The sequence below is a fragment of the Peromyscus eremicus genome, chromosome X (genome assembly GCF_949786415.1).
Source record: "Peromyscus eremicus chromosome X, PerEre_H2_v1, whole genome shotgun sequence".
Taxonomy (NCBI): domain Eukaryota; kingdom Metazoa; phylum Chordata; class Mammalia; order Rodentia; family Cricetidae; genus Peromyscus; species Peromyscus eremicus.
This window is the reverse complement of record NC_081439.1, coordinates 54,769,176-54,795,496: the sequence shown is the minus strand read 5'-3', so window position 1 is coordinate 54,795,496 and position 26,321 is coordinate 54,769,176. Positions and strand designations below refer to the sequence as shown.

The 26,321-nt window shown below is 35.9% G+C and overlaps 1 protein-coding gene across 8 annotated transcripts in view; it reads right to left on the bottom strand.

Moving 5' to 3' along the window:
• Positions 1-26,321, bottom strand: part of Eda (ectodysplasin A) — a 386,616-nt gene that overhangs the window by 193,052 nt on the left and 167,243 nt on the right. The window lies entirely within an intron of this gene.

Sequence of the window (26,321 nt, the reverse complement as noted above, 5' to 3'; positions counted from 1 at the left end):
CCTGATCAAAAAGCCTGTCCAAAATACATTAGACAATACTGCTGAATGTAGAAAAAGAAAGCAATGGGAAACTCTACCACAGGATCATTGCAAATGAAAAGGTTTGGTAAAGAATATGTGTTCCTATGGAATTTATGAAAAGAGAAAAGTGGTTTAATGTTAACACCCATATAAAACTGATAAATAATTTGTTTAAACCATTAATATTAGGAAGAGGAAAAATGAAACATGAGTGATCACTAAAGAAAAGACAGGCCAAGGTAGCTTCACTAGGTCTTGGGAAGGAAAACATAAAGCTCACTTTCACTATGGTTTCAGAAGCAGATGTTCTCATGTCTCAGGTATTTCTATTTCTGATCTATCAGTTAAGTAATTAAGTTATAGCAATTCACTGGATGAAGCCCAAGCAACTAAGCATGCATATATGTATATTTGCAAATGACCATCTGTGATGGTCATCATTTACTCTTAAATACCCACAAAATTTTAATTACAACATTTTCCCACAAATGCCTCAATTCTTGTCTTTATAATTCATAAAACATAGCTTCATTTAAATGGGTGATTTTTGACACATGAAAAATTGTAAAGTCATCATCCATGGACATCCAAATATCTGATTTTTGCATTGTGGAGAAGTGCAAAATGTCTCTGAGCAAGAATCTTCTACTGCCGGGCGGTGGTGGCGCACGCCTTTAATCCCAGCACTCAGGAGGCAGAGCCAGGAGGATCTCTGTGAGTTCGAGGCCAGCCTGGTCTCCAAAGTGAGTTCCAGGAAAGGCGCAAAGCTACACAGAGAAACCCTGTCTCGAAAAACAAAAAAAAACAAAAAAAAATCTTCTACTACCAGAATGCTTTAACATTACATAAACCTCAACCCACGGAGAGGTCTTCATTTCTTCATTTAACAAGTTTTTACCAAGTTCTTATTTTATGAATGCCATTGCTCTTAAAAATAGGAACTTACTTGTTAACATGACAAAGTTAGGCTCACTTTTTATGGAGAAAGACAGTAAAAACCAAACAAGAAAATTACAGAATATAATGGCTTATCTGATGGAAATAGTTTTATGCTAAAAAGTAATTGGAGATGGTAATGGTGGATACAAGTGGAAAATTTTAAATAAGATAATGAAGGAAGGCTTTCCTCAAGTGATGCATTTGTACGCTATGAGTGATAAGAATAATGCTCCTATTTGTACATTTAAGGGAAGAATATTCTGGGTGCAACAGTCAGAAAGAGCAAAACAGTACATTGGTAACCACTTGACAAAATGCTGAAACTATTTAGTTGATAGATAAATGTATCATCTGATAAAACAGGAAACATGACTACTACTGAATATCTTTCCCATCTTTGATATAATTGCAGAAGAATCTAATCTAATCTCCTATACAATGTATTCCCCCACTGATCATCGTGGCTCTACTGCTTAAATACATTCAGTGCTTAAGGCATTACACTCCATTCTAAGGTGTCCCAGATGCTACAGGTTTTCTTCTTACACTAACTCAAAACTGGTGTTCAGGAATTCCCAATAACTGACTCTAGTTCTAGCCTTTCAAAAGTAAGCAATGTAATGCCATTAACTACTCTTTTCTAAGCCAAGTCCTTCAACCATTGTTTAGGGCTTCTAAACCATCTAGAAGCTATACTTCCTCTAGATACATCACAGTGTCTTAGTAAGTTACTTAAAACCAAACTACCTCTGGACATATTTACAAACTTAAAGATAAAGATTCAGGTTCCACTTTGTAAATAGCGGAATTATATAATAGCACACTCACCAAGTATGTTCAAATGATTTATTTCGCAAGACAGTGATCATGATTGTACATTATGAATACATTAAATGACATTAATACTTCAAATGGTTGAAAATTTTGTGCTGTGCATATTTTATCACAATAATAACATTGACATATCAAAACGTTACTATGGTGTCAGCTACTTTGTACAATAAATATATGCTAAAATATATCGAAAAGAAGATAGAGAGATGGCTCAATCAGTAAAGTGGTTTCCTAGAAAGCATGAAGACCTACCTTAGACCCCCCTGAATCTGCATAAAAAAAAGCTGGGATTGGTGGTGTATGTTTGTAATCCCAGTCCTACAGAGGCAGAAACAAGTGTATCCTAGGGAATCAGTGGCTATCTGCCCTAGCCTACTTGGTGACTTCCAGGCCACTGAGAGACCCTACCTTAAAAAAATGTTGGACAGAACTTGAGGACTGACAGCAGAGATAGTCTTCTGGCCTCTACATGCATGTACACACATATGAATGCATGCACATGTGCCTACACACGAGCATACATACAAATGCATACTATATGTGTGTACATATACATACACACAAACATATACATATATACAATACACATATGTACTGACAACATCAATGCTAACTCAGCAGTAAAATACTGTTGCAAATCAAAGCCAGGCATGGTGGTCGCCCAGCACTCAGGAGGTAGAGGTAGGCAAATCTCTATGAGTATAAGGCCAGCCTGATTTATAAAGCAAGTTCCAGGACAGCCAGGGCTGTTACACAGAGAGACCCTGTCTTGAAAAGCCAAAATGAACAAACAAAAAAACAAAAAAAGTGCTGTAAGTGGGTTAGGCACAACTGTCATCATAATTTCATTTTTCTAACTGCTTCCTGACATATTGAATTACATGCTTAATTTTTATATACACTAATGCAGAGACAACCATTAGGATTTTTTTGACACATGGTCTCATGTATTTTGGGCTAGCATAAAACTTGCTATGTAGCCAAGGATGAAATTGAATGTCTGGTCTTCCCACCTTTACCTGTCAGGTGCTGAGACTGCAAGCTTGTGCTACCACACCCAATTTATGCAGTGCAGGAGATCAAATTCAGAGTTTTGCGCATGCTAGGAGCACTCTACCAATGGAACCATATTCCCAACATATACCAGGACCTTGGAACTGAAATTTGACTGCTACTAAATTCTGTGCTAATGTTAAAGTTAGAGAAGGTCAATTATACTTAGTTCATTTTGTGTAGCTATGACAGAGTACTGCAGACTGAGTAATTTTCAAAGAAGAAAAATTTGTATCTCATGGTTCTGGAGGCTGAGAAGTCTAAGGTTGAGGAAATGATATCTGGTGAGGGCCTTGCATTTTTTTCTGTATCACCTCATGGCAAAAGGCAGATGAGTAGGAAAACACATGAGGGCACAAGAGATTGATCATGCAGCCTGAAGACCTTTTAACCCTGAGGCCCTCTTGACCTAAATCTCCTAGCAGACTCCACTACACAATGTTGCATTGGTGACAAGGTTTACATCATATGGTTTGGGAGAACACAGTCAAGCCTTAACAATTCTGAAATTCGTAATTTAATGTACTTTAAAATTATTATTAGTGAGACTAATCATTTAAGACCATAGTTGTGAAACTTGAGACATCATATTTGAAATCAATTTTGAAATAAAAAATATTATCAGTATTGTTAGCTACAAGAAAGAACATATTAAGCTGAAAGGGTGCAAGAGGGGGTGCTACTCACAGTAATTAATAAGATATGTTTCAGAATTAGGTCAGAGAAGCTGATTCAAAAGGGTTAGGAAGGGTACAAGACAGCAAGCACCGCAGGGACTTTGATACAAAACCCAGGTTTCTTATACTACATTTGTTCCATGTGATTTTTTTCATTTTCTTTTTTCTTGATTTTTGAATGTTAGCATATGGAGTGATGTGCTTCATTGTGACACTTTCATACACACACACACACACACACACACACACACACACACACACGGACGCACGCATGCACCATTATGCTTTGCTTTTATTCAACCCTCTCCTCTACTTCACTCCTCCATCCCTCCTGCTCTCTCACTCTTGCTGGTTCCCTTACTCTCACTAAATAGTTCTCTGTTATGTTTTCATGTCATTTAAATTCCATTACAACCCTCTATCCTCAAATTAAGATATCCCCTTGGTCCCCTTTCTATTTTTTAATGGAAACAATAACCCCTGAAGCAGTTTCAAATCAAGGAAGTAAAGAAAAGGGCATTTAAATTTTAACTAATTTTGTTTAAATGGAGATTCATAATCAGTGGAGGTTATTGACCCAAAGGACAAATGTACAGGTATACATGTACATACTTTTCTGTTACTCACTTACTTTTCTGTGATATTAACTTTTACTATAAAAGATGTTCACAGAACAAATGTAGCAATACGCTGTAATTTCTGTTTAATTTTGTTATGTTTTATTTTTACCTCTGTTGAGGTGTGTAAGCAAAAGGAAACTTCATAATTGAGAAGGACAAGTTGTATAAATTATCATGTCAAAGTGGGACAAAGCAAAGCACATTTTCAGAATACTAATAATCACCAGCCTGGGAAACTTCTTTAGTACAGAGCTCCTATTCTCAAGTAGCCAGATGTTTTTACTCAGGCTGAAAAGCACAGATGGTGTACAGCTGTCAGACAGCTGTCTTTGTTGAAGTTCCTTTAAAAAATTTCAGCATGTATCTATTAAATGGAAAGAAAGTTTTGTAAAGGTTGAGAGAAAATGGAAATGGGTATGCCATTGAAAATTACTTAAAAAGGTTGAAAGAAATAAAAAAGTGGCTTGTGTTCTCAAAGAAGTATATACTTATATATATTTTCTTTCCTTCTCTTTCCCCCCTCAATAAATATTTATTTTTCAAGCACTATACTTTGTTCAGGGAACTCAGAGACAAATTAAATAGTATCTGCTCTTTAGGATTTCATAGTTTATTATAAGAGACGGGTATGGAAATAAACAAGTACAGTATTTTATACTTTGTTCTTTGATAGCAGAAAGTCTGCCTAGTAGTAGTACTCGGCTAGAATGCCTAGCTATATTTGGACTGTCAAAGAAGGCCTCACAAAGTACAGATAAGTTGTCTGAATCCAGAGAGAGCAGGAATTAGGAAAGTTTGTTGTACGGTGGTTGCCTTTTAGTCAGAAATCGTACATGCAAAGGTACAGAGCTATAAGGCAGCATGGATAGCCCACTTACTAGTTAGAGGTGCAGCATGCCACATCTCACAGAATGTAGGAAGAAAGACAGCTAATAAAGGTAGAGGTTTGAGTCAGAGAAAATGTATGGAGACATCCTCCTGAGATAGGTTACAGTTTGGTACGGCTAGCACTGTCAACAGAAAAGGGACTAATTCAGAACACAGAACAGGATTAGTAAGTTGTACTCTACAGGGGCAGTTGGGGGTCTTTGGAAGCCATCATTTTATAATTTTAAAAATCTTCACAGTTGTCTTATTTGTGCCAGCAGCACTTAGTCATTGTAGCAAGAGGAGCACACAGTTCCCTATTCTGGAAAAATAAAACCATTAGGAACTAAAAATGAATCTTAATTAGAAATACAACCAACACAGCCCCTAAACTCCCCCAACTCCCAAAAATATGTCTTAGGACTACCATAAGCTCTAAGTACTTAATTGTAAATTTAATAAATTAGGAAAATGTATCTGTGATTTTATTTTACTTTATATATCTCAAAGTAGTTTAACATGGTTTTTCTTAATTTCTTCCTTTCCCAGTAATGCAGTTAAAGTATTATCCTGATAATTCCCAGCACCACATGCACACTTAGGCTGTGGCAATTACCATTCCATATTGTATGGGAAGCATTATGCTCCCTAGCAGATGGGGAGCTCCTTAAAAACTGGGAGATAACTTACTAAGGGTTGTACCCTCAGCACCTTTTGTAATGTCTCTCTTATAGAAGGAACATGAAGAAGCTGATGAGCAGAGGAAATGGCGTTCCCAAAACAGCACAGCTAAACTGTGGTGTAGAAAAAAGTCCACCAACACAGGCCAGAGGTCTTGTCTTCTGTAAGACATTATTTAGCTTTATTCTAAGACAGATAAGAAATCTTTAGAAATAAAAGGGCATATTTTGAAAATAAAGCATTACATCAAAGCTTCTAAAAACAGAATCACATAGAGGAAAGGAAATGTATCTCACCACTACATCATCATTTTCACTACAATAGCAAAAAGAAGGCTGATAAACTTAAGAATAAATCTGAGACTATTAATAGAGCTCTTGTTTGGCTGGTAAACTTCTACTGATGACACTCAAATTTATTTTTAGGGATGTAAATTTTAATAAAGAGCCCTACTACTGTTTTGATGTTGACAGCTTTCAAGCAATAATCCTCTTTCCTTCCCTTTAAAAATGTTTTATTATTTTAAAATGGTTAATTATTATTAATAATGGACTTCATTATGAAATTCACTTCCATACATGTATATAATGTATTTTGATCATATTAAGCCCCTATCATTCTCTCTTATGCCCTTCTAACTCCTGCCTATTCCTTCTTACTTCCAATTGATTTCCTTCTCCCTTTTGTGCCACATCAGGGCAACCTTATAAGAAGGCTTGGGCATTGTTTTCCATGCAGCACACATGCAAGTTCAGACCATGCATGCCCAGCCAGCACAGGGCCTACCACCCAACCACAATAAAATTAAAAGCCACTTGCCTTTCCCTTCACTCAAGATATCTGTGGCTTGAGAACCACCTCTATGTCAAAACAAACAAACAAACAAATACCTAATTATGTCAGTAACAAACTTTCTCATACTCTTTTAGTATATGGGTAGCATTCAAATCATATTTTGGGTTGGAGGTTGATCTGACCCTTTGCAAAGTGGCCATAGGACAACCAAACTTTAAGTAGAATGTCAATGTGAATTACCCAGGGACTTTTCATTCTTCCCTTTTGACTTACTAACTGAGTCTCCACTGTGTGTCTGCGAGAACATACTTGAACTGTGCTGGTACCTTCTGACCATTTTGTATCAAGTTGTACTGTGCTGTATATTACATTTGGTAAATCCGCCTGAGTTCCTGTTATGAATTTAACTTATATAATTCATATGTCTTGATGACTTACATTTCACCCTTTAGCACTGCAAAACAAAACATAACAGCACAAAAAACTAAAGCAGAAGTCTATAATTATAACCCCAATTGGAAAACCAAATATTATAAGACAATTTATGTGATAGAGAAGAAAAAAACAAAAAAGATTAGTTTGTACTTGTAGGCACACAGGTTCTAAATTAATTTTAGCATGTACAAAGATGTACCCATTGGTAAATTTTCATGGCTTTAATCAATGTCACAACTTTGATTATATAATACCATGACATCCCACTAAATTTAAGAGGAGTTCCTAGACATAGAATAGGACAGATAGGTATGTGTCGTCTTAATAATTGGAATTGTTTCCTTTCTTATATCCCCCATCATTACAGTGTTCACTGATCTAAAATATCTCATAATAAGTATTTATACTCTGGACCAAAGAATAATAAATAAAAATTAAATTAAATATTTCATACTTCCAATAAGCCATTACAAGTGGTAACCCATGGACATGCCCTCTGCCAAGTTTTCAATAGGTAATATGGCCCAATATAGAATTAAAACAAAACAACCAAGCACTAGATAAGACCAACTGAAGGAGATCATTCTTCCTGCTGCCTTTTTCTTGAACAGCATAAAGTGGCCAATGTCCAAAAGTGATAAAATGAATGACATTTAGCAGGGGACTGTCATAGTCTTAATGTAATTTTACTCCTGATTAAGACTCCCACAGACAATATTAAATAATATGAAAATTGTTGACTCCATCCAATCAAGAACTAAACAATATTTTGTTTCATAGTTGTGGTGGTTATTATTCAGTTCTTCTTTGAATAGCCTTATATTTGCAGCTTGCTTTCATGTTGAAAAGGATAAAATATACCTCATGTAGCTACTCAGAGATACTTCAACAGCTTTGCTACCAAATATAGTATTTGCCAGCAAGTTATTAATCATACTTGACTTTTTCCGAGGTCATACTTATGATATTACATAGCAGAGAGTCTCAGTGTTGGGAACTAGCCACAACAAAAAGACCAACAATATCATACTGGGTAGGGGCTTTTAGTCATGCCAAATCAGTTAATCTAAAGGCTGAGTTCAACTATATGGGCAACAACTCAATCAGTCATAGCTACATAATGAATCTTCAATCAAAATCTGAATATTAAAGCTTAGGGGAGTTTCCTGGGTTGGCAAGAGTTCATGTATACCGACACATATTGATGCAGAGAAAGTAATTTATCCTGAAGATAATGGGAGTTTACACTTAGAGTTTTCCCTACTTTTCCTTTAGCTGTAATTTGTATTCTTTCCCCATGCTAAACTATATACTATAAACATATAATATACAAACAATACAATTAAGACAAGGGGATGGAAAAAAGATTTGACAGCTGCTATCATTGGATGTATAATTGGGATTAATATATTTGATGATGATATAAATTTAAATTGGCATAAAATTTCATAATTTGCAAAGTGTTTTTACAAAGTATTTCATTTATTATTTCTCATAATTATAAAGGAAGTACTTTTTAAAGCCTTATTTTAAACTTGAGGAAATTAAAGTCCAGAGATACTATGTGATTCATTTAAGCTGTAGGTAGTATCAGATTAGGAAGCCAGAGATTCTGATTCCAAAGTTTGTATGCCTTACATTGACACACTAAGGTCTTTCTTATACTCTTCTTTCTTTTAGTGCTCTCTCTCTGAATATTCTCTGTTAGTGATCAAATGTGAGAAACCGACAGCTTTGACCCGGGGCATAAATTGAACCTGTTGGCTAACTACACTAAAGGAAGTTGACCGCAAAACATTCACAATCCCATTGAATATATTGAATATCTCCTACCCAACATGCTCGAGACTAGTATTTGTGATTTTGAACTTTGTCACTTTTTGAAATACATGCATATACCGAATATGATACCTAGAGTTGGAATCCAGGTAGAGAGATAAAATTCATTCATGTGAAATTTACTTATGTTTCATATATACCTTATATACATAATCTGAAGGTGATTTTATAGTATTTAAAAGAGCTGGCGCCAGATGTGGAATTTACCACTTTTGATATACCGGCACTCAAAAATATTAAGATTTTTAGAGCATTTTGGATTTTGAATTTTTTGGATAAGAAATGTTGAACTTGTACTTTGAAAGAATGTGGCATTAGAAGTGGTTGCTAGGTAGACACATAGAAATAATTATTTAACTTATATTCAGTCTACTTGATGGAAGAATTATAGTAATAAGGCAAAGACTAAGAAAACAACTTATTTCATTGTACTATCCAAGTTTTATAATTTGAGATTTTTGAGACACAATCTGTTCTTCTCCTGTAATCTATATTTAGATTGCATATGGAGTTAAGAGGAGAACCTCAGTTTTAGATAGTCCTTGCCTCAACTTACTTGAGACAAAGGTCTCTTTGCTACTGTATAAGCCAAGCTAGCTGGACCACATGCTCCTAAGAATCTCCTGTCTCTGCATCTCACTGTAGGAATGCTGGGATTATACATGCTTGCACTATTGTATCTGGTTTTTATATTGGGTTCTCAGGTTCAAAACTTAGGTCATCAAGCTTGTGATTTTATCCATTGAGATATCTATCCATCCTTCACAGCAATTTCATATTTTTACTGTACTCATTTTAGTTCCTCATTTATGATATCCTTTTTTATTTAGCAGTATCTCCTATGATAGCTGTTCAGAAAAATATCCTTTAGCTACTTAATAGACTGAATTCTTTTAGGATACTATGTGTCAGGCATTTGACTTATGCTCATATACAAAATTTTCTTCCTAGTTTCCATTCATACTTGTATGTCATTCACTTTTCCAACTATGTTTACTCTTGTTAATTGGTTCATATAACCACATAACTTATTTATAAAAACACTTGGTATACACAAGAATATAATATAAAATTGAGTAATTTCTTTTCATAAAATCCTTTTCAAAAAGTTGTACCACAAGTTAATCAAGTTTTTAACACGACCTATAAATGGTGGCATAGTTTAATTCACCTACTAAACCCTCCTTGACTACCACTTCTTTTTTCTGTTATTTGGGACTCCTTTTATCTGTCCTGATTCCTTATGCTCCTTTCTACCACAAGACATTACACATACTCTCTCCCTCTACTTGGAATTCTCTCAGCTACTCCTCTAGGTAATTCTTACCTCTTCCTTCAGTCTGCTGGGTAATCTTAAAGCCTCTTTTAGTATCTTATTACAAATTTTATGACATCATATCACTCATTTTTGGAATGTAACAGTAGTGATATTTTTATATATGTTTGTTGTATTTTTACTTCCTTCACCATATCCTTTAGTGTGTAAGTGGAAACCTCAACTGAACTTCTTAGTGTTTTGCATATTTTAAGGATCCAACAAATATTTGATGAAAGAATAAATATATACTGGTACTTAAATATAAAGGATCTAGAGCTACACTGATAACTCCAATGTTATATGCTCTCTCCTGAGCACAGAACAAGTCAAGACTATTCATTCGGAAGATACTATTATCACAGTTGTACCACAGCCTCTTTGTCTCTGTTCCTCTTCCTCCCTTCTTCTCTCCCTCTCTCTCCCTCTCTCTCTCTCTCTCTCTCTCTCTCTCTCTCTCTCTCTCTCTCTCTCTCTCTCTCTCTCACACACACACACACACACACACACACACACACACACACACACGAGGGAGGCAAAGGGGGAGAGAAAGAGACTAGCATAACTGAGTTAATTCTCCAAGGCAGAACATAATCTAAAATACAGATATCTTGATTATTTATACAATGATTCTATTTCTTTTATTATATCCTAAAAGGTAATATACACAAGAAAACTCATAGATTTTCAATTCAGTTAACATGACCTTGAATTCTGCCATATTTACAATGTCGCAATGGGTTATAATTTATTTATATATTTGGATAATGTTAATTTCATCGAGTTTTGTGGGACTTATAAAAGTTGAACCTAACTATATGTGTGAAAAAATAGAGAGAGAGCCCTCAGCACAATGCCAGGAGAGTAATAGGTAGTTAATAAATGGTGGATATACAGGAGTATATAACAAGTAAAATTCATGTATATAAATAATTTACTATTTGTCATTTGCCCTGCTTTGAGTATAATTTAGACGTAAGTTATGTTTGATCAGTGTTGTTCAAGTTAGACTACAAGCAGGAACCACAGCTGCTTAATTTCAATCAGCAAATTCTTAATTTCTTGGGCACATGGCTGCTTAATTAAAGCATTTTATGTTTGAGCTGATTTAATAGTAGATGTTGTTAATTGCTGTGGTAAGCTTAACTGTACCACAAGAGGCAAATCATTGCAGAAAATTTTACCTGAAAACTAGTGGGAAAATGGCTTAGTTTAATTTTGTCTTCATTTTTCTAGGGAGAGGGCATAAAATTTAAAAAAATTTAAATGATTTATCTTCGAGAGGTGTTATGAAAAATAACAGAGTTTGCATAATGCTTTACAAATAGCCAATGGCCTAGAATATCAATTTCTGTCTTCCCATCAATAAAGGGTAAATTTACTTATCCATCAAATTTTTTAACAAATATTTGAATATTTTTTTAATCAAGCGCTATAGTTTCAGTAGTGAAAAGAGCACAGTTGGGGGGTTGACTATCTGAATGAAGGACTATAGAATGAACAGTCAGGTCTGCCTTGGCAACAGGTCTTAATTCAATTATTTTCACAGAAATCAGAGTTTAGAAGGCACCTTGAGAGGCCATTTAGTTACATGAAGATCATTCTCCCTTACTAATCATATTATATGATTGTCCATCCTGTTTCATAAACTTTTTACCCAGGAGTAAAATTCAACTGTCTCCTTTGGTTAGCTGATCTAGTATTGAATAAACGTTACCAGTTAGTATTTCTTCTTCATGTGTAACCTAACACTCCCAGTGTATATTAAGCCTGCTTCTTTTATCTTTGCTCTAGAAAGAGAAAGAAGGCTAGTGGTTGGGACTCTCATAATATTTCATAAGTGTATGACAATGATTAAATAATACTCTCAGCCTTCTCAGCAAACTGAGCATCTACAACCCTGTTTCTATCATCATCCTTTTAGTTGTGTATCTTGAAGGAAATAATCAGAAATCTTATCTACTTTGCATCAAAGAAATATTAAGAAGTAAACCACATCCCTTCTCAAATATGAATTAGGTTAGCTGTGGCTAAAAACAGTAAAAACTCAGTGACATGTATAAGACAGTTTCATAAAATCATTAAAAAATGCCACCCAGTGAATCATCTTTTTGAGGTACTAAAAAGGACAAGATACATTACAATACGGAGAATGTTTACAGATGGGTTACTACAGATGCATCTCAAAATCATAGTATTTGTATCACTGTACATAATTGTTTAAACCACCCACATACACCTTAACAGATTAAGGGAAGAAAACAGCTACTACTGAATCTTCTCTGATCACTTAGGTTTTCTTGCTTTAGGACTTGCAGTAGAAGTGGTCAGTTCTCAACCTGTGAGTAGCAACCCTTTGAGGGAGGGAGTCAAATAATCCTTTCACAGGTGTCGCCTAACAACATCAGGAAACACGGATATTTACATTATGATTCATAACAGCAAAATTGCAGTTATGAAGTAGCAATGAAAATAATGCTATGGTTGAAGGTCAGTACAACATGAGGAACTGTATTAAAGGGTTGCAGCATTAGGAAGGTTGAGAACCACTGGTATAGAGCTTTCCGTTTGTAGTTCTGACATCTGTCTATAATCTATCGTGGTACCTAAGGATATAATAAAGAACTCAATGCAATTTAAATACAATGTTGCCAGTAATGTGTTAGACTAAAGGAAAGGCTTCTGACATTATTGTGTGGTTGATCTTCTGTAGTGTTCTCCTATGTTCTTTTTCATTCACTTCTTCCACAATCTTTATTATTTCTTGCTATTCATTGGCTTTTGGATTGACTGCTTATTATTTTTTGAGAGCCTTGAATCATTAGGGCATTTATTTGAGATATCTCTTAAAATTTTTAACGTGAGTGTGTATCACTATAAACTTTTCTTTGAGGATTGCTTTGGCAGGTCTCCGGAGCTTCTGCTCTCATTTTATTTTGTCTCTAGGAATTCACCTCTTCAACTTCAAAAGATACTGCCATATTCTTTTTCAAAATGTTTTTATCTATCTACATTCCCACTTGGCATAAAGGAAATGTTTCACTATTGTACATTGTAATTAATAGCTGAAACTATCAGATTTGGAGATTCTGTAATTTGACAGGTATGAAGTGCTAGTATGGTGGTGTTAATTTGCATTTCTTATTTCTAATAAAAATGCTAATCTTGTCATGTTCGTTGGTCAATCATGTTTACTCTTCTGAGAACTACTTATTCAAACAACTTTTATAATTAGTGTGTTTTTTTTATAATTAGTTGCGAAGTTCTTTTCTATTCTGAGTAATGATTCCCTGTCAATTATATGTGATATAAATATCATTATCATGTTTGGGTTTTTTAAATCTTTAATGTATCTTTGGCTTTAGATGAACATAAATGTAGCATTTTGGTATATCAACATTAAGAGTTTTTAATGTTAGGAGAGATAACTGGTATATTTTTAAATTTCCCAATTCCAAAGTAATAAAGTTTTACTTAAAATTTTAAAAATGTTTTAATTCTGTTGTTATCATACTCAAATTATCTGTTTTAAAGAATTTATTGCACAGAAGAAATGTGTCCATCACACTTAAATGTCAGCTCCAGGTCTGGCTAACAAGGGACATATTCCTGCAATCTGACCTATGCCTATATCTCACACCTAGTTTTATAACACCACCCCTATCCCATTGTCTGTGTTTGCTACACCTGACTTTTAGTCCTTTGATATATAAAAACATGCTTATGGTACTCTTTCTTCTGTTCAGAATCTCTCTTATTTATCACCTACCTTTTCAGTTCAAGAATTTCCAAGTAAGAAACATTCAATATATATTTAAAGACTACTAAATGAAGCCGGAACAAGTTACAATAGTGAACTTTGTAAAGATGTTTTGGAAGAGACTACTAGTTGTCTCTATTCAGAAGCCCTTGCTCTTTTACTTCATGATAAAATTCATCTTCTTTGAGAGGCTAAAACCACAAAACACTAGATTTTTTCCACCTGTCCTTTCAACTGGGGAATGGGCAACTGCTCCAATATTGACCATGGCACTTTATCTCCCAGACAGTTTTGCTTCCAAGGAAAGTTTTCTACCTCATGCAGGAAAGAGTTAACATGGTAGGCCTGGAATTCGTATCTTTAGAAAAGTCCACCAACAAGGTTGGCCTTTGGTTTGCATCTGAGAATTTGAGTTTCAGATGTGTATTTTCCTTAGTTGATAAGGGTATCTTACTATACCTGGACTGTCTGTACAACCAATGTAGTACATGTGGAATACGTAATTTCCTTCTGGGAGAGTGACATTTTATTTTTATTATGTGTCAGGCAGAGGATTCCTACATGATCATTCCTCCCCCGCAAAAAAAAAAAAAAAAAAAAAACCTGTTGGTGCTGAGTCTCTAGTAGGCTCTTGCAGGCAGTATATGGCATCAAGTTTGCTTCAATATTACTCGAGAGAATTAAATATGTTCTCTGGGACTCCATTGTGGGAAGATTCGTGGGAAAGTACTAGGAGAGCATGAATTTATATATATATATATCTCCTTTTTCTAAAACACTGTAAGTTTTGCAGTTTTGTTAGAATAAATCATAGCCATGAGTATGACTATCTTAATGAATCTTACTAGTGATTTCTTACATGCAATTTTATAAAGATATAATATCTTAAGTTGCAGCAGAAATCTTTTCAGTCATTAGAGGACAAGATTATAGGCAATAGCTGACATGCAAAGAATGGTAAAGGAGAAAAACTGAAAGCCCCTGGATCTTTGTTTGCACCAGGTAACTTAGAATTTCTCAGTTCTAGAATCTTGACTAGCATATTACTGGAGAAAATAAAACTATTAAAAGTCATTTGAGTTGGTTGGGTTTTCTGTTACTTCCACCCAAAGAAATCGTAATTGACAATGATCATGTTGAGTGATGGGATAAATACTGTAAAATAAAACTTTTTAAAGACAATTTCTACCTCCTTAATTGGATTCCTTTTGAAAATGGTTGTATGCCTCTATGTCATGAAATATAGTTTATAACTTAAATGTTCCCCAAAGACAAGTATGTTTCCAAGTTGATGAGGCTAATAAAGAGTGATGAAAGCTTTAGGAGGTGGGATCTAGTAAAAGGAAGTGATCTCCTATGTTCTAGAAAGTGACTATGGACCGCTACCTTTCCTTTTACTCCTTTTGCTTCACGACTAGCATAAGTTGGGTATTTCCTCCACCAAATGCTTCCACTGTACTATTTAGGACCAAAAGCAAAGAGGCCAAATGATCATAGATTAAAGCCTGTGGCAACATGAGCCAAAATAAATCTTCCCTTCATTTTAGCTGATATTTTCGGGGTTTTTTATGTCATGTAGAAAGCTGATGTATACAACAAATACAGCCCTGAAAAGTTATCAAATTTCAATAAAGATACCATTTCTATATTGATATATCATTTCCTAAAATATAACTTCAATTTATGGCTGACATTTAATTAGATATCACATTGATTCTCTTTATTTTGTCCATTTGACAGTGATTAAGAAGTTAGATTTTTAGAACATGGTCTCAGTCTTACTGAAGTCAAGTGTGAGCTCTTTCATTTGGAAGCTGGCTACACTAATGTTTTACTTTAACAGTTGTGCCTAAAATGATTTATTTGTTTGCTCTTATTTATTTATAACATTGTACTTATATAGTTTCCTTAAACTGGGTGTGCTGACACACATTTGCAGTACTAACTCTGTGAGAAAAAGGCAGGAGATTGCAAGTTCTAGGTCAGCCTGTGCTACCTAATGAATCTGAAACCAATCTGTGCTATGCTGAGACCCTGTCTTCAAAAACAAAAGAAAATGAAACAAAAGGCAAAACTAAAAAGTTCAATTTAGAGTTTCCATAAATTGAGTTTTAGGGAAAGGTGTATGTCACGAAGCCTGATGGCATGGGTTTTATTCCCTGAACCACATAGTGGAAGTAGGTTACTGATTCTTCAAAGTTGTCCTCTGACTTTCACATATGTACTATGGTACACCCTACCCACCTCCCACATTTGTGGATGGATTTTGTAGGGATGAAGTAATTGACACAACTAAAGACTACTTAAAATTAGCTTGACATTAATATTTAAATATTTTTTAAAGTATTATTAACTTTCTTATTTGTATTTCTATGTTTTCCTAAAGTACCTATAGTTCTATAGGGTTCTTAGGTATAATACATTTTCCAATGTTCTACATACGAATTTTGTTTAAAAATGGTTATATATAAATGTTTGTTGAAGCCTGGTAATATGTACACTATATAGGAAAACTAGCATACTAATCTAGCTGAGTATATATTTAAATTTTGTTTAATTAAAAAATAGAACACCTTACATAATGCACATTTCCCCATTACATGATAAGCATTTATTTTACATTGCAACTGAAAAGTAAAACACTATATTTCACTTATAATTCCTTCAACTGTCTGGTTTGTGTGTTAGTAGAAAAGTATTACATAAATCTAGAGTGTTTTAAATAAACAAAAGTCATGAGAAAAATTACCAGTTGCTAAACTCATGATTTATTCAAGAAATTAAGAAAGTACCTTGAATCACAAGTAGTTAATGCCAACCAATACTATGCTAAAACACAACAGCATGGAGCAGACTATGTAGCATCTTTACATACTTACTCCAAGAGTCAGACATGACTCCTTGTGAAACATATTATCTTATAAATGCAGATGAGGCTGAGAACAATAATAACAGTAAAAGATGGTTACCAGGTTTTTATTTTACTATACCTTTTGGCCTAAAACATCTTACTAAATATGGAAAGAATTCTGTATAAAATATTATATATATGGACTAATGGCCACAGGCTATTTCCATCATTGACTGATCACACACTAGATAATTCTCTTGATTAGTGTGCTATCAATTAAACTGGGACAAAACAAAATATGTAGACAAGCCATATAATGAATAAAAGTAAGATCTGAGGGGTCTCTCTCCTCTTCTCTCTATCTCTCTGTCTCTCTCTGTGTCTCTGTCTCTGTCTTTCGCTTGCCCCCCACATTCTCATTCTCTCTCTCTCTCTCTCTCTCTCTCTCTCTCTCTCTCTCTCTCTCTCTCTCACACACACACACACACACACACACACACACACACACACTAGAGTGATTTTGACAAAATGAGACTTAAGATGTCTTCTCACAGTATAGTTACAATTAGTTATATTTACTTTTAGATATTTTCATTCATCACATCAGTGTGAATACTCAAAGTTGAGGTATTAGGGTTTCTTTTTCTTCAACATAATATTTTTATTGATTCTTTGGGAATTTCACATCATATACCCCAATAACACTTAGTTCCCAGTCCTTTCATGTCTCCCACATCCCTTGTGGCCTCCCTACTCCCAACAACAACAAAAAAACAAGTCCCATTTGTCTTATCTGTATACTCACTGGAGCATGGTCAAACTCTCAGCAGCCTGCCTCTTAAATAGAGCTGAGTCCTTCCCCTCCCACACTCTCACCAGAAGCCATCAATTGTGAAGAGCTACACTTCAGCATCCTTATCATACTTTTAAGAGTTCTCATTGCTTCCTGTCTAGGCAGCTACTTTTGGAGGGGGTTGGGGTGGAGGTAGGGGTTGTCACAGAAGCCTTCCATGTCCCTCTTTCTCAACTGTGAGTCTGCAGTCATTGATATCACTGCAAAAGCAGCCTCCTTGCTCTTTACAGTCAGTGAGAGCATGGATCATGGGCTTCCACATGTTTTCTGGTGACAGTACAGATCACAGGCATGGCCCCCAGCTGCAGTAGGACCATGATCAGACAAGGCCCTTGGAGGCAACCTGGACCGTGGTCATCATCACGGCCTCAGGTGGCAGTGCAGGCCATTCACATCAATATTGCCTCTGGAGGCAGCATGGCCCAATGGTCATCAACATGGCTTCAGGCCAGGGCATAGACCATTTGGCATTAGGTAGTAACATGGGCCTCACACATCAACCTGGCCTGTGGGATCAGAATCGCTCACACACAAATGGCCCTCAGTGGCATCACAGACCATGTTGTCCATTAAGGGGGTCCAATCCAGAAAGTGAACCATTCCTCATCTCGGGCCTACTTCATTGCCCAGAGCCAGGGTGGCCCTGCAGCTGGGCTGTGTGTTTGAGGGCTGAGTCTACCCCACTGACCCCACTGGACAAGGACATGTTCCACCATCGACCTCAGCCCTCTCTCATACTTGTCATTGTACTTCTGTTTCCAGTTCCACTCTCTCCATATCACACACACTGCTCCACTCTTCCATTTTTCCTACCTGTATATCACACATTCATTCTTCATATTGGCACCCACCCACCCTGCATCCATGTGAGTCAGCCTGGCCAGCTTTTGCTGGCCGGTACTACGGTTTCTCATGAATGGACTAATTTAATCAAGCAGCTACCATGTTCATAAGTTAAACAGTGCTAAAAGTGTTTAAGATGTGCTGATAGATTAAATCCAGAAAAACATCTGAAGGGTTTTAAAACAGGCGCGCGCACGTGTGTGTGTGTGTGTGTGTGTGTGTGTGTGTGTGTGTGTGTGTGTATAAAACAAGTTTATGCTAGATTCAACATTAGTAGATTATTTTGTTAGTTCCAAGTTACAAAGTAGTTCTATAGTTTGATTTTCCCTATTTATTTATGTCAGATTTGGAATTAGCCACTTGAGATATATTAGGGATATATTAGGTCACCAATTATTGAATGTAAAAAAGGAAGTTAGACAAGAATGCAGAAAGAACATTGATAAAGAGACAGAAGGATGCTATACATGTATGACAATGTTACAATGTAGCCCACTATTCTGTATAAGTAATATATGCTACCGAAAAGAAAAGAAGAAAATTCAGAAGGAAAAGTAGGATGGTATATTACTACCAAGACAAAAAGCACTATAGGATAGCTGTAAAATGTATAAAGCCTGGGAACTGAGCAACATCCAATGCACTTAGGAATTCAGTCTGAGATTACTTGACAATAGTTTTAACAGAATGGTGACAGTGAATACAGAGGAAATGAAGACATCTGGCCTATATGATTCATTTGGATTTTCTCCCAAGGAATATGATATGACCTCATTACTTGATACTGATTTCATATTTTTTTATTTGATCATTTTGCTGCTACCTTAGTTTTGCCAAGAAATAAGACCAGATTGTATTTCCTACTTTAGCCCACAAAACATCTCTTCAGTCATTAAAACTGTCCCATGACTTTCAACTCTCTAGAAAATCATTCTTGTTTAGTTGAATGACAAATATTTCACCACTTTACCTACATTTTTTGATTCATCTCTGTTAGGTGTCAAACCCAGGACAAATGGTTAACTGAGGTGTCCATTAACATATCAAAGCAGACACTGGCTGCCAAGTTCTCCCTGGATCCCTCAGTCTCTACCTGTTACAGGGCTCTCCTGGCTGGCACAGCCCTCACACCCTATCCTAAACTTCTCAAGCCCAGGGACTGGGCTGCTCTTCCCCCAGTTGCCCTTCCCTGTATAAACCCACACATTTTGCTACACCAGTTCCTTTATCCTTTTTGGTCTATCCTTTACCCTCTTGGCCAGTCTCTTGGTTGGCTGCTCCTTTCCCTTCTCCCCTCCCCCTTCTCCTCCATGGCCCAGCTTGGGGTTCATATTCACTCTGGACTCTCCCAGATATTCCTGCCTCTGGCTGAGCTCTCCCTTTCATCTACAATAAACCTTCTCCTCCACCATACCTAGGAGCAGTCATGTCCTTTCCATTTTTATTTCTTTTTTTTTTTTTATTCACTATCCGGTCCTACTAGTTTTTAATTTTTATGAATGTCATTTCTGACATATAATGATGCAAATTCCTTATTATATATTATTTATTGGTCTACAGATCACATTCTATACCCATTAAGGGGGAAGTGGGGTTACATTGAACATGACTTATTTTGTGGCAAACAATGCATAGAAATGAAAGTTTTGTCATGGTCTTAGAGCATTCTCTACAAGAAGCAACTCTGTAGTACCAGTGGGGAAAGGAGCTTTACCAAGCTCAGTCTCCAAGTCCTTAGTTGGGTTAACAGAACATTTTTGGGAAAACAGATATTTTTATTTTAAAATGTTTTAATTAGCACACACAATGTTGTTTCATTCTGGTGCTTTAGCAAATTTTGTTTTTGTTGATCCTCTCCCTCCCCTTTTCTCCCAACCTTCCTGATCACTCCATCACTTATTCTTCCATCTATCACCCATAGCTTCCTTTTTTCTTTCATGTCTCATATATCCTACACTGTTCTCCCAATACCTCTTTAGACCTCTCACGGTTTCCTTTCTAGTTTCATAATCTGTACCTACACTTGCCTCTACTCATATACATACATATAAACCTTATAAACAAGGGAGCCATATGACATAGAACATGCAATTTTTGTATTTGTGAATCTGAGTTACCTCCTGCTTCATCCATTTTTATCAGTTAACTCACAACACAGAAGCCAAGTACTAGATTCTATCTGCTCCCTAGCCTAGACTTGTACCTTCTTTCAATACATTCAAAACAAAACTATCCCTAGGACATCTCAATTAACAAATCTTTCAGAAATAAACCTCTTCCATAATGAAGCAGGTCCAGCTTAAAACAAGCACTACTGTATAATCACACAAAGCATCATTAATGTGCCTTGTAGTTGAATTCAGTTGCTAAGCTACTCATTTGTGTGACCACGCAAGATAAAAATAACTTCTAGGCAAGGCTCTGTAACCTTCTTCTTCCCTGAAGTCCAAGATTCCCTAGTAGCTGTTGTATGTTTTCTAGAACATTTAATGTTATTTTTCTGAACACAATTAATACCAATCAAAACTCTTCAGGGCTCTAATATGCCAAATTCTGCCTGGTTTACTTTTCTATTTCTTCTTTCACTCACCCCATCCTGATCACAATACATTCTTCATGTACAATCTTTTTTCCTTATCAAAAAAAGGAAAGGTCCTTATGCCAGCTTTCTATATCTCTGACCATTCCAATGTGTATTTGGCTCCCTTGGTGGAAAATGAACCAGAACTGAACTTGGCTATAGCCACTTCTGGGAACAATGCTAGCATTGTATATGTTTCCAAGACTTAGCACCCGCCTTATCCCCATGTCTTTACCTGCCAAACTCCCTTTTCACTTCATTTTAACTTACTAATTCAATCTTCCCCCCCTCCACTATAATATTCCAAGCTATATAATTCACACGTTCTGGAATAGCACATTTACTGGTACCCTTTTGATATTTGTACTCTTTTATTGTCAAATCTTTGGATGATAAACTATGACAACAAATTGTGTTTCCTTTTTTAATTGTAGGATTTCTGCCTAACAGATATAACTATATATCTAGGACACTGCCCATATACATATATTTTAAGTGACTACAGGCTAGTTTGGAGTGTAATTCAAAGGAAAACCATGTAAAAAAGAGAATCCTTCTCACTATCAGACTTCACTAAGACAATCAAAACACAATTAACTCCAATTTAATGAGGATCCCACTATAGCAGCAGCTGGCAAACTTTTAATTTAAAACTCAAGTTAGTAAAACAACAAGTCCCATTAGTAAATACTGGAGGCTCTTATAAAGAAATATATAGTCTTTATTGTAACAACTAAACTCTGGTTACAGTGCAAAAGTAGCCATAGACAACATAGAAAAGAATGAGTAAGTAGTATTTCAAATTCATCTTTATTAACAGATAATAATGTGTGATGACAAGGTTGAGAGAAAATGAGCACTTTCACCAATTTCTGATGACTAAATAACAATAGGTTAAACACATATTCGTCATATAATCCAGCAATTCTACCCCTAGGTACATATATAAGAGAAATGATTACATATGTCCACAAAAAAATCTGTACGTGACTGTTAAGAGATGTATTATTATTTCTGTGTGTATACATTTGTGTGTGAACACATTTATGCAGGCATGCATGTGGAGGACAAAGACTGATAATGAGTGTTGTTTCTCAGGAAATATATACCTTATTCTATGAAAAAAGATCTCTCATTGGTCTGGGGGTTGCTGCTTCAGCTGGACTGATAGGCTGGACAGTGAAGCCCAGGAATCTTTCCATCTTTGCCTCCCCAGTGCTAAGACTATAAGCACATACCATAGCACCTGGCTGTTTTACTTGGGTTCTGGAATCCAAATCTAGGTCCTCCCACTGAACCATCTTCCCACACCCCAGGTATATTATTATAATGGCTATAATAAGAAACAACCAAAAATTGTCTAAAATAGAATATAGTAGTACTTGGACAACTTAGGAATATGATTTAAAAAAAATAAATCATGTAACTTAAATGGGTGGGTTTATGGTATGTGAATTATATCTTAGCCAGGCTACTTCTATAAATATTCATCAGCTTGGTGAGGTGATAAACTGCTTTAATCCTAGCACTCTAGAGGCAGGCATGTGAACTCTATGAGTTCAAGGCCAGTGTGGTTTATATAGTGAGTTTCAGGCCATCAAGGACTACATAGTGACACTCTGCCTCAAAGTGATGATGATGACGGTGATGATGATGACGACGACGACGACGACGACGACGAAACACTGAGAGATACATTCTATGTTTTACCAGCTCTTGGTAGTTTCGTTGCACTATAGCCATATATATTTTTTCTGAAACTTTAGGTATATTCTCTAGAAGCTCTCATGACATCAGAGACAGAGAAACCTCAGAAATGAAGGAGATTGAAGGTACTCAAGCATCAAATAGAGTAAAGGTCAGTAAATGATGGTTGATCAGCATAACTGTCCATTTTTGTTTTGAGGTGAGGTTCATAAAACATGGAATTAACTACTTTAAATTGTCCAATTTAGTGCCATTTAGTATAGCTAATGGGTTACAACATTGTTAATGTACTAACTCCAAAATATTTTCATAACTTCTCAAGGTAATCTCATGCTTATTAATTATCCATTCCTTCTTCTTAGTCCTCATCCCATCCCAGACCCTAGAAATTAAGAGTGTGCTGTCTTCATGGATTTACCTATTGCAGATCTTGAGTACAAATGGAGTCATACCTTTTGCACCTTCTGTCACCTGGCATAGTACTGAGGTTTTCTCATGTCATAATATATAATAAGTATTCCTTTCTGTCAGCACACAGTACTCTTGTATGGGTATGCTATAATTTCATTATCTATTCATTCAGTGTTCAACTTTTGGATTGTTTCCAGCTTTGACTATTATGACTAATACTACTATGAAAAATTTTGTAAAATCATTTATTTGAATATTTATTTTCAGCTAATGTATCTGCAGTGGTGTGTATGAGAATGGTCCCCTTAGGTTCATGTGTTTGAATAATGGTCCCAAGTTCGTGGAACTGTTTTGGGAAGGATTAGGAGCTGTGACATTGTTGGAGGAGATGTGTCATAGGGGGCTGAATTTGTGACTTTAAAAGCCCAAGCCAGTCCCAGTTGTCCTATCTGCCTCCAAATTGCAGATAAAATGTAAGCTCTCAGCTACTGCTCAAACACCATGCATGACTGCCCACTGTCATGATCTCTACCATGATGATCATGGACTAGCCCTCTGAAACTGTAAATAAGCCCCAAATTAAAAGCTTTCTTTGTAAGTTACCTTGGTTGTGGTGTCTCTTCACAGTCATAGTTGAAGTTTTAGATTCCAAAGACAGTAATATATAAAGTTCCAATTTGTATGAATTCTTCTGAACACTTGCTATTTTCATTTTTCTTAAATTATATGCATCCTTAGTAAAATATGAAGTGATTTTCATTTTCCTAATTAGTGATAATGCTGAACTTCTTTTCATATGATTATTGGACATCTGTACGTATTTTTGAAAAATATTGCTGTTGCTACCTGTTTTTGTAATCACAGATTTAATAGTCATACTCATTTCTTTCTTTCTTCTCCTTCTCCTTCCCCTTCTCCTTCCCCTTCCCCTTCCCCTTCCCCTTCCCCTTCCCCTTCCCCTTCCCCTTCTCCTTCTCCTTCTTTTTTGAGACAGGGTTTCTCTGTGTAGCTTTGGAGCCTGTCCTGGAACTCACTTTGTAGACCAGGCTGGTGTCAAACTCACAGAGATTTGCCTGACTCTGCATCCGGAGTGCTGGGATTAAAGGTGTGTGTCACAACTGTATTCACTATGGCAGCTTACTAAGATTATCAGTAAAGTTGAATGTTTGTGACAGAAATCTATAATGGCTGTTATAGAAAGCCCAAATTATTTCTTCCCTGGCCCTTTGCAAAAATGTTTGCCAACACAGAAATAGAGATTTAGGGGTTAAAATTACAGTTAGCATTTTTACTCTGTCATTGAAGGTTCAGGGTCATTCATTCAATTACAATTTCTAAAACAAAACAAAATAAAAAATTGAGGCAACTGGATTCAGGCTCAAACAAGAGGTCATTTTAACTGCAATTCAAAAGTAAAAAGATGGCCAAAATTCTTATGAGATGTATGAACCCATGAGTATTTTACTTAACAGAGAGCATAAAAATCCAATGAACATTGCAACTGATGTAAACTACAGCAGTAATCATAAGTTCTCACTGTCTTAGTTGTTGTAATAAAGCACCATGAATATATTGTCATCGAACAAATTCAAAGCAGGAACTCAAGGCAAGAACCTGAAGGCAGGAACTGAAGCAGAGGCCATGGAGGGGTGCTGTTTACTGGCTTGCTCTCTATGGCTTGCTCAGCCTGCTTTCTTATATAACTCAATACCACCTGCCCAGAGGTGGCACCACCAACAGTGGGCTGGAATCTCTCACATCAATCATTAATCAAGAAAATGCCCTATAGATTTGCCTACAGGGAATCTGATGGAAGCATTTTCTAAATGGAAAGTGTCTCTTTTTAGATGACTCCAGCCTTTGTCAAGTTGATTTAAAAAAAAAAAAAAAAAACAGTACACTCATCAGAAGTTTTAGAAGGTTTATTTGGCAAGTACTTCAAGAAAGGAAAATGAAGGGCATACAAGAGCTGGAAGTGTCAAAATGTCACAGAGGAAACACTGAACAAGTACCTCCTGGTATTCTGACTCTCAAAGCTTCTGTTGTATGAGATTGAGAACAGTACTTTTCACTATTCATAAATCTGGCATTTCTTTCCTTAATCAATATTATTAGGAACCAATAGCAAAAACATATTTCCTTTCATTTAACCATGGCTACAGAGAATTTTCCTTTGATCCAAGTGTTTAATGAAGACACTATATTCATAGAGCTTGCTTTTAATCAGTATTTCTAAAGTCTCATTATATCAAATTCAAGTTTTGTGTAATATTTTTACAATCAGATGGAAACAGCCCTGGGGGCGGGTGAACTTACATAGTCAAGGTTACCCAAAAAGTCTGAATTAAAAGAGAAACCCCATAAACTCAGCTAAATATGGTCCTTCCATAAATTTGGGGTGGAAAGGAATTCACATTGGTTACAAAATTGAGTAGTGTCTTTTAAAAAAATATTTATTTACATATGCATCTGGGCGTTTTGACTGCACGTACATCTGCACACCAGAAGAGAGCATCAGATTCCCATGGAACTACAGTTATAGATAATTGTGGTCCACCATATGGGTGCTGGGAATTGAACTCAGGACCTCTGATAGAACAGCCAGTGCTCTTAACTGCTGAGCTATCTCTCTAGCCCCCTAAAGTAGTGTATTTTATGACCAGGGTAATAAATCACACAAAGAGGAATCTATATACATGTTTACTACTTTATTGGAGATATATACAAAACTCATTCACTGAACAAGCTCAGCTGTAGCTTGTTGTCATATACTGCATATTTAATAGTATCCACATAGATTTTACTAAAAGCTTTTCTGAAATGCTTCAATATTATAGAATTAAATTGCCTTTTACTTAAGTGTATAATTTATAAGTTATTCCTAACTATAATTTTAGTAATTTGGAAGATAATTTCACGAAACACTTGCCCTATAAATCTCACTTTTTTTTGTCTGTTTTGAGACAGGGCCTCACTATGTTCCATGTGGTGGCCTTGAACTTATGAAAATTCTCCTGCCTCTGCCTCCTGAATGTAGTGACCACAGTCATGCTGCAACATATCTGGCTTTCTCATAAAACTCATACATCAAAAATAAGGTAATGTTGTTTGTCTTGGCTTATGGCTCTGATCACACACATAGCACATAAGAAAGTGACAGGACCACTTAAAAGATCATAGTGAAAACTATACAGTCAGAGATCACTGTGTCAGTACTTATATTAAGGATATTAGTCTTT